Here is a 10301-nt window from a genome sequence, read left to right on the forward strand (position 1 = left end):
ACCACTACTTACTTTGAAAATGCTCAGTGGGTCAGGCTAAGGGTCTGGCTCCAGCAGATCTCAACCCTACACCCGCCCATGTACAGCTATTAAAAATTTGGCACATTTGCTCTTGTCCCATCAAAATTCTTCTTTACACCTTTGACTTTGTTTTCAGTCACATTGTTCTAATTTTTTCTAAAGTGGCTTTTATCACTGTGATATTTCTTCTACATTTTTTTCTAAGTTCTTCCTGATCCTTTTTTTTTTCTCTTTGGCTGTTACATAAACTTCTCTTTGAACTTTTATTTATTTATTTATTTATTTACTTATTTATTTTAAATATATTTTATTGATTTTTTACAGAGAGGAAGGGAGAGGGATAGAGAGTTAGAAACATCGATGAGAGAGAAACATTGACCAGCTGCCTCTTGCACACACCCTACTGGAAATGTGCCCGCAACCAAGGTACATGTCCTTGACTGGAATCGAACCTGGGACCCTTCAGTCCGCAGTCCGACGCTCTATTCACTGAGCCAAACCGGTTAGGGCTACTTTTTTTTTAATTTTTAAATATATTTTATTGATTTTTTTACAGAGAGGAAGGGAGAGGGATAGAGAGTTAGAAACATCAATGAGAGAGAAACATCGATCAGCTGCCTCCTGCACACTCCCTACTGGGGATGTGCCTGCAACCAAGGTACATGCCCTTGACCAGAATCGAACCTGGGACACTTGAGTCCGCAGGCTGACGCTCTATCCACTAAGCCAAACCGGTTAGGGCTATTTTTAATTTTAAGGATAAATGGCATGCTAGCCAAGTTTCACCTTCGATTCTCCCTTCCTGACCACCCCAAGGGGGTCCCACTGGGTCAGCACAGGTCCTTTCCCGTGACTGCCCATGCTAGACCCTGACCCACCCTGATTAGAGGTTATTTATTTATTTTTGGATAAGCTTTTCATATTTGTGGCATTTATTTTCAAGTAAATTGGCTTTCTGCTTGATGTCTGAAGAGGTGTTTGTTGAGATTCAACCTCACCAAAAATAATGATAATAAGGACAATAGCAGCTCCTTTCTGCCAGGTGCACGGGCTCCATCATCTCTAATCCTCTCAGCAGCTGGGCATGGAAAATATTATCTCGGTTTTGCAGGTACATTTTATTTATCCCTCCACCATGCTCCAAGAAGGTTTAGAGAAGATTTTATAAGGATTCATAAAATACAGCATCCTAATGAAAGGTGAAAGCAGAGAAAATAGTTTTTAAAAAGCAGAGTGGAAGTAGAGTCTCATTGCACATAAGTAGCTTGCCTGCAACCACAGAAGTGCTAAGAAGCAGAACTGTGATTGGAACCTGGCCCTTCTGCTGCTCAAAGTTCTGACGTTCATGCTAAGCCAGACCGACTCAGGCTGAGCAATGAGAAGAGACCTCTTGAAAGTTGGAGGTCAAACTTTTCGGGGGACAGTCTGAAGGTGGGTTTCGGAGCTGTACATGCCCAGCTATGCTGACCACAGTGGTGGTCAGGAGGGCTCTTTCTGAAAATTACCCCTCTCTGGGCTGGGACTCAGGAGACATGTGTGCCATCCCCAGCTCCATGACTCATTGGAATGAATGACCACAAAGTTCCATTACAAAAGACACTCACCAGGATTTATTGAGCACCTGCTGTGGGCAAGGCATGCACTGGTAGGTGTGGGGTCCAGGAGTGACAAGATAGGCATGGTCTCTGCCCTCAGCGAGCTCATAGTCCGTGGGTAAATAAGATATTAAAGAAATAAATATGCATGTAATAAACAAGTGACAATTGCTACAAGGGAAAAGAAGTGGGTTCCAGAGGAGACAAGCATAGGGCTAATTTGGGGTAAGAAGGGGGCTCAGGGAAGGTCCTATGAAGAAATACCATATAAATGGAGACTTTTTAGTTGACTCCACTGTTTTTGCTTGGCCTTTACCTCTTACTGTGATAACAGCATCTTTAGGGGAAGCCCATTCATTCCACGTGGGTTGGATGTTTGTCCCTGAGTCTCAGATGTGGCTTGTGACCCAGACCTGGTCAATCAGACACTCTAAGCCTCTGGCCACAGTGATGGCTCAGGGGGAGGCACGTGGTCTGAGAGAACCCAAGATCTGTTCTGGGCTCTTCCTCCAGAACCAGTGGGGGGATGTGGCCTTCCAGGGTGGTTCTACCCACAGACAGGTGAGGCCAGGGCTTCTGACAACCTCCTGGACCTGCACAGAGAAAGACTCTAAGAGACAGAGGAAGACCGAGCACTCATGGCATGCTTTGAAACCCCTTCCCAGCCTGGCCTGAAGCCCGAGTTAGTCACGTGAAGGGATGCGTTCCTGCCTTGGGAGGGCTAAGTGAATCTGCGTCGGGTTTCTCTGCCAGGTATCTGAAAGGAGCCTGCTGCAGATCTAAAAACTAGTAGAAATTCGCCATGCGGACATTGGGAGGAAGAGCGTTGCAGGCAGAGGGAACAGCATATGTGAGGGGCGGAGGTGAGAGAAAGCGTGATGCCACCGAAGGAGGCCAGTCTGATGATAGCAGGTGAACGAAGTGGACAGCGCCAGGCCATCAGGCTTGTGCACCGCACAGCACTGCCAGGATAAGGGGCGGGGGGAGTTGGTGGAAGTTCCGGGTGTCTCCTAGAATTCCTGTCCATCTGGAACCTCAGAGTGTGACCTTATTTAGAAATAGGACCGTTGCAGATGCAACCAGTTAGGATGAGGTCATAGTGGAGTCTAGTGGGCCCTAAATTCGATGACTGGTGTCATTCTAAGAAGGCCATGTGAACGAACGCCCAGAGAGACATGTGATGACAGAGGCAGAGACCAGACTGATGCAGTTCTGAGCGAGGAATGCCAGGGATTCCCAGCAACCTCCAAAAGCTGAGGAGGAAGGAGGGATTTCCCCCTAGAACCTTCAGATGGTCTGTAGCTCTGCCAGCACCTTCATCCAGGACATCTGGCCTCCAGAATGGTTGTGGTGAGCCACGCTGGTTGTGATACTTAGTTACGGCAGCCAAGGAAATGGACACAGTGAGTAAATGTCCCAGCTTCCTTGGTCCCGACAGGCACCTCTGGAGCATCTCCCATAGTCACTGCTGCGGCCTCCAGCAGGCACCCTGCTCATTAACACACCGGATGCTGGCTCTTCCCCCTTCTCCCTCTCTCTTCCACTCCTTCACTTTGCTTCTGGGACATCCCCCCAAATACACCACTTATGCCCAAGTCCTTGTCGTAGGGACTGCTTTGGGGGAACGAACTAAGACACACACCATTTAAGCCCGCAGTGGCCTGGTGGACGGGGCCTGAGGGGATGTAGGTGAGGTTGGCAGGAGACACATGACTGATGGGTTTGTATTTATTCCTGAGCATCATAGGAGACATTAGGGCAGCGAGTGATGTCTGGTAGTCGTTTTTCAGGAATCCCATTGGCAGGGATTTGGAGAATGGCTCGTAGGGCGGCGAAACGGTTTGTTGCAGGGAGACTGATCGCAGTGGCCCTCCTCCTCTTTATAATTCATGATCCGAGGCCAAAGTCTCCACTGGGGATGGAGCGAGATACAGTAGGCACGGCCAGATGCAATTTTTCTCCCCTTGAATCTCGGGGACCTCTTGTTATGCTGTAGATTCCCTTAGTTAACACTCAATTGCCGAGTAATTCTCATTACCTCTCTTCGCAGACAGACAATGAACAGCTGTCAAGCTTGTCTTACAAAACAAGACAATTGTTTCCCCATTAATGTAGCTCAGGACCGGAGCCAGCGGAGGAGCTGGCGCAGCTGTAATGGAACATTCTGGCAGTGTCCCTGCCAGCCCTGTCTTCAGGTGAGCACTAACTCCCCTGCGGTCACGGGAGCCAGAGGCCACCTTTGGATCTGCTTCCTGCACAAGTTCCTGTCGCTCTCCCAGAAAGAAACCTAACCACAACCCCTTTGGGATTTGAGTATAATTTGCTTTGCAATTTGATGGGGTATGTGGGACACACTTTCACCTGCGATTGTAAGGTAATTGCAATCAGATGAGAAACAGCCTGACCCAGTGTTTAAATGTTGGAAGGGGAAGGAAAGAGTACCCAAGTCTAGATGGAATGCTAGGCACATAGTAGGCACTCAGTAAATCCATCCATCTGTCCTCCCTCCATTCTTTCATTTCTTCCTCCTTCCCTTCTGGTCCAGCCTTATTCTAATGCCTGAAGCATCTACAATATATCCACTAAGTCAGCGGTTCTCAACCTGTGGGTCTCGACCCCTTGGGGTCAAACGACCCTTTCACAGGAGTCGCCTAAGACCATCGGAAAACACATATATAATTACATATTGTTTACAGTAGCAAAAGTACAACTATGAAGTAGCAACGAAAATAATTTTATGGTTGGGGGTCACCACAACATGAGGAACTGTATTAAAGGGTCTCGGCATTAGGAAGGTGGAGAACCACTGCACTAAGTGCTGGCCAGCCTGAGTCTGAATGCTGCTGGTGACTCCCTCTCATTCAATTCCTCTCATTCATTGTCAATCCTGACAATGAGGAGGTTCACTCTTTAAATGCTGATGTGAAATTTCTCTCTCTATATCCCCCACCTACTGGATCTAACTGCTCACCAGTGGCCCCACAGAATAAATCTTGTCTCTCTGCCATATGAGTGCTGCTCAGACAGTGCTTTTTTTTTTGGTAAAAGAATAAAGATAGTTTTTCAACCTTTTTGCCTGCTCTCTTATAAATAATTTCCAATAATCATTATCTCTAGTAAAATAATGACCTTGACTCTAGGTGTGAGATCTTACCGTTGGGAACGAGACTAGAACCTCCTTCCTCCTGGGTAATGTACCTTTGTTAATACAACCTAAGATAACACAAGCCTTTACATTTTTAATTTTTTTTAAAGTTTTTTTTATATTTTATTGATTTTTTATAGAGAGGAAGGGAGAAGGATAGAGATTTAGAAACATCGATGAGAGAGAAACATCGATCAGCCGCCTCCCGCACACTCCCCACTGGGGATGTGCCCGCAACCAAGGTACATGCCCTTGACCGGAATCGAACCTGGGACACTTGAGTCCGCAGGCTGATGCTCCATCCACTGAGTCAAACTGGCCAGGGCGTACATTTTTTAATTTTTAATCTTTTGGTGGCTGCCACTTTATACTGCTGATTGATAGTTAGCTCAGCACTGACTAGGAGCCTTGAACCTAGAGCTAAAAAGCCAAATACTGTCAGAGACCAAATGGGTAAGACAAATGAGCAAAACATTTTGGGTGAGGCTTGTGATCAATTGAACAGTTCATGGCCTTTTCATAGCGGGCAACAGCTCTCAGCTCCAGCTGATTATTGTCATCCAGGGTGTAGGCTCAGCGCTAAAAATTAGGAACTTCCACCTAAAAACCCAGACTTGCAACTTGTTTTTAAAAAATCCCAAAGATCTGGCAACCTGTGCTCACATTCCTGCATGGCTGGGGCTGACCTGGGGCCTTGAGTAATCCTGCGAAGCAGCTAAGAGGGCCTGGACCACTTGCCATGTGACCATGCTGACGTCATCTGTCAAGTGGGGTGGGTCCAGCAGTGCCCAGGAGAGGCTCAGACCCTGTTCCCTGGTGTCATTTCCGGAAGTGATAACAAGTCAGGCCATGCCATACAGAGTCAGGCCAAGGTGAGGCGTTTGGCCTTCAAGTGTGATAGCAATATTCAACAAGTATTTATTTATTGAGAAGCCTTCTATGGGCCAGGCACTGTACGAGATGTCAGAGACACATCAATAAACAAAATGGACAAATCTTATTTTGGGGCTTAAATTCCTGTGTGTGTGTGTGTGTGTGTGTGTGTGTGCGCGCGCGTGCACGCGTGTGTTAGCATAAGACAAAATATACAAGTAGCATATGTAGTATGTACATTGAGAGAAAAATAAAGCAGAGGAGACTGGCCTGATTTCAGGCCAGCATCACAGCCTCAGTTTACTTATCTTTAAATGTGTCTGACACTCGTTTCCTCTTGCCATCATTGTAAGGATCAAATAAGAAGGTGCTACAGGCTATACTGTGTCCTCTCAAAATTCATATGTTGAAGTCCTAACCCCAGGACTTCAGAATGTGACTTTATTTGGAACAGGGTCTTACAGCGGGAATCAAATTAATATGATGTCCTTAGGGTGACCCGAATCCAATATGACTGAGTTCCTGTAAGAAGAGGAGATTAAGACGCAGACACACACAGAGAGAAGAGGTTCAGGGAAAAGGTGGCCATCTACAAGCCAAGGAGAGAGGCCTGAAGCACATCCTTCCCTCACCGTGCCCAGAAACAACCACACAACACCTTGATCTTGGACTTCCAGCCTCCAGAACAGTGAGAAAATAAATTTCTGTGGATTAAGCCACTCGTGTGCTTTGTCACGCAGCCTGAGCAAACCAATCCAGAGGGCTTGTGTGTTTGTCTTGGTGTCTGGCACCTGTAAGACTTAGACGGGATGAATGGAGGTGTTGTTATAACAGAGGTAAGTTGTTGCCAGGCCCAGGGATGACTCTTATTCCATGGTACTCCCCCTCTCTTCCTTCTAGCCAGGCCCTTTAGTAGGAAAACTGGGAGTTAAATCCCTGTGGGCCCCTCCGCACACCCTGCCAGCTTTTCTCAGGTGGGTTGCTCCAAGCAAGAGGCACCCCATTCTCTGACCAGATCTGGGCAGAGCAAAGCTTCCCACCAACCATAACTCTCCAGAGAAAATCAGCGCCAGACGCCACTCTACCTCAGCTCTTTTCCGAGGTCTCCATGCCAGATAGCGACAAACAGCTTCTTCCACGACTCACTATCTAAATGAGCCCCTGGCTGCATTCAAACAGCTGCTACGAGGCAAGGGAGGCTTGTGGTCCCGTCCCCAAATCACGGCCCATTCTCTCAAGTGCGGCTGGTTAGACACAGAACGGTCAGCGTGGCTCATTAGATGTGGGTGGGGAAGAAGAATCCTTCCTGGAAAACCACAGCCTGATACCCTCCCAAACTCCTCGCCTCTCCGTGACCTTCTAAACCTGTTTCTTTGATGTATTGGAGCAGATGGATCTGGAGGTTTCTCCGACATCCTATGGTGAATGTTGGTGTGCAGCAAAAAGTTCTTCCTTCCCTGGCCAGGACACCCTGCCCAGTGGTTAAAGCCCCTACTGTGAGCGATTACTGGTGATCTGGTGCAGCTCCACACCCTTATGTCCGGGTAGGGGGGGGAGGGGTGGGTGGGGGGTAGGGAAGGGGAGGCCACGAGCCCAGTGCTGATGCCTGGTGAAGCTGTGTCTTAAAGTTGCCCGCTTACCTAGGCTCACCTTTTCCAGTCTATTCCTCACATGACCTTCGGAGGGATTTCTCTACAAACACAGCCCACTTCACCGGCCGCTGCTTAAATATCCCTTCACTGGATGTGCAGTGCTGCAGAGCTCAGAGCAGGCCCTTCAGCATGGCATTCAAGGCCCCAGGCCGGCCCACTCCAGCTCACCTTCCTCCACCTCTCCAGCACGGTCCTGTGCACCTCCGTTGTCTCTCACCTCTGTCCTTGCAGATGGTGTTCCTGTTGTCCCAATGCACACCACTTTGGTCCACCAGACCCACCTGTATTTGTCTTTGAAAAATTGGCTGAGTCTTTTGTGTGGCCTCATGGAGCTGGCTCTCTCCCAATAGTAAATCCCTACCTTCTCTGTATTACTCCCCCTCGTACATGCTTCTAAGTACAGGTTGAACAACATGGGTTTGGACTACATGAGTCCACTTCTGGGTGGATTTTTCCCAATAATATAGTCAGCCCTTTGTATCCATGGGTTTTGCATCCATGGATTCAACCAACCATGGATCAGAAATAGGAATCCTCTCTGTCTCAGGTCTGGGACCAGCACTTGAATTTATGCTACAGGAAGATCTTTTTCTGCCCCTTAGACCTGCCCCTTCCCCAGGCTTCCCCATCCCAGAAGTGGTGCCTCCTTATAACGTTCATCATGGAGAATTCCAGCACAGACAACAGTGGAGCAAATGGAATGAAAACCCACAAACCCAACACCCAGCTTCAACAATGATCAATGTTTCTCCAATCTCTTTTCATTCCCCCACCCTTCCCCAAAAGGCCTCCCCACCCTATCATTTTGAAGTTAATCCTAGAATTATATCATTTGATATATAAAGCTCTTGGTGTGGATCTCCAAAAAGTAAGGGCAATTAAGAATACATACCCACACTCCCAAGACCACATCTAAGAAATTAGTAATTCTTTAATATCATCCAATATCCTTCCGTGTCTAAGGACTAGAGCTGCTTACTCTCCCCTCACTGTCCTCTCACATTCAGTCTGTGAGTCCTGTCAACTCAAGACCCATCCTGAACCGATCCATTCGGCCACCTCTCCCTGACCTCCACCTTAGCCTTGTCCCAAGAGTCTCAGAACTGGAGAACTGCACATTCCTACATAGTCTGTCTACTCCTTGACCACACCTCCTACAACCCTCTCCCTCCCTTGCTCCACCCCAGCCACACCGGCCTCCTTGTGGCCCAAGCATGCCCAGTGCTCTCTCTCCTCCAGGCCCTCACACTGGCTGCTTCCTGGTGGTGGAATTCTCTTCAGCCAGGTGTCTCCAGGACCTCATTCTCAACGTATCCAGGTCTCTGGTCCATGCCACTTTCTCAGAAAGACCCTCCTGACCAGCTTGTCTAACTTGACCCTCCCAGGACACCATACCCACCTCGACCATGTCACAGCTCTCCACTGACTTGTTTATATTGTCTTTCTTTCTAACCAAAGGAAGGCCAGGTAAATCAGTGGTTGGCCCACTGTTGCTCACTCTGTATCCACAGTATCTAAGACACTCTTAGCATGTGTTCAATCCTCCGTAAACATTTGCTAAGTGAGTGGATTCTTCTGCCCTTCCCCCTCGATAGACAGTGACTGTATAGAAATGGTACTCAAACAAACAACACCCCTTTACCCACAAAATAACCCCAATAATGGAACATCTGATCCAGGAAAGCATCTTATTGGGTGGTTGCAGGACAGAGCAAAGGCATTCTCTTGGGGTTGGAGGTCCCACCTCCCCAAGGGAGGCTGGAAGGACTTGGTTTGCACTCTCTCACTCTCCCTCCCTCCCTCTCACCTTGGACACCCTCCAGCCTCCCACTGTAAACTGGGCTGGTGAATTCTGGTCATATCTCAGAAACAGCCCACCCCAGTGTACACCCCAGGACCTCAGGGAGGAAGAAAAATGGAGGGAAGAATTCCTTCTTCCTAAAGTGCATTCACTGTGGCTGGAGCCCAGATCCCCCGAGGCCCGAGAAACTGTGTGTAAGAGGTTAACCACGTGGGTGGGCCTTAGCGAGCACCAGAATCTCCCTGGAAATTCACTGAAAATGTAGTTGCCTGCACTGTCTCCTAGCAGGTTCAGGGGGTCCACATAGGACCACCCTAATGACCTCATCTTAACTTGATGACATTCAATGGATACCTTGGAGGCCGCTGATATAAGTGGCCCCCAACCTCCTGTTGAAAAACAGCGGACCAGGGCTAGTCCCCAGCTTGAGCTTTGTCTCTGTTTAATGCTGCTTTGAGCAAACATAGGAGGCTAATTATGTAATTCTGTCAAGACCTTCCCTAAGCACTTAGCCACCTCATTAATTGCAGCTCAACAAAACCCGGACTGGATGTTGGAATAAAAATAGCTTCATGCAGGTTAAAAGGTAAAATTAGTTTTGGTGTCATGAATTGAAGATGCAAGGTTGTTGGTGATGTTAGGGGAGTCAGACGTGGGTATTTGTGTCCTAGTGTTTGTGTGGGTCAGTGGGAGCAGCGGTGGTGGATTGCACGTATAGATCATAATGATGAGATAATATTAACTAACACGCGGTGTGAGTTTCCCAGAGCTGCGGTAACAAATGACCACAAACTGGTGGCTTAAAACAACAGACATTTATTCTCGAATAGTCTAGAGGTCAGCACTCTGAAACAGGGGTCAGGGAGCCATACTCTTTCTGAAGGCTCTCAGGGAGCAGCTGTCCCATGCCTTCCTCTTAGTTTCCAGTGTCACCAGAAATCCCTGGTGCTCTTTGGCTTATGGACACGTCGCTCACTCCAGGCTCTGCCTCTGCTGTCATGTGGCAGTATCCCTGTGTATGTGTGTGTGTGTGTGTGTCTGTGTTCAAATTTCCACCTTCTTATAGGGATACCAGTCATATTGGATCTGGGCCCACCCTAATGACCTCCCAAATGACCATATTTCCAAAAAAGGTCACATTCACAGGCACTGAGAGTTAGGGCTTCAACATATTTGGGGGGGGCACGGTTCAACCCATAACACATGTTCCCCAG

The sequence above is a fragment of the Myotis lucifugus genome, unplaced genomic scaffold, assembly GCF_000147115.1.
Source record: "Myotis lucifugus unplaced genomic scaffold, Myoluc2.0 scaffold_176, whole genome shotgun sequence".
Lineage (NCBI taxonomy): Eukaryota > Metazoa > Chordata > Mammalia > Chiroptera > Vespertilionidae > Myotis > Myotis lucifugus.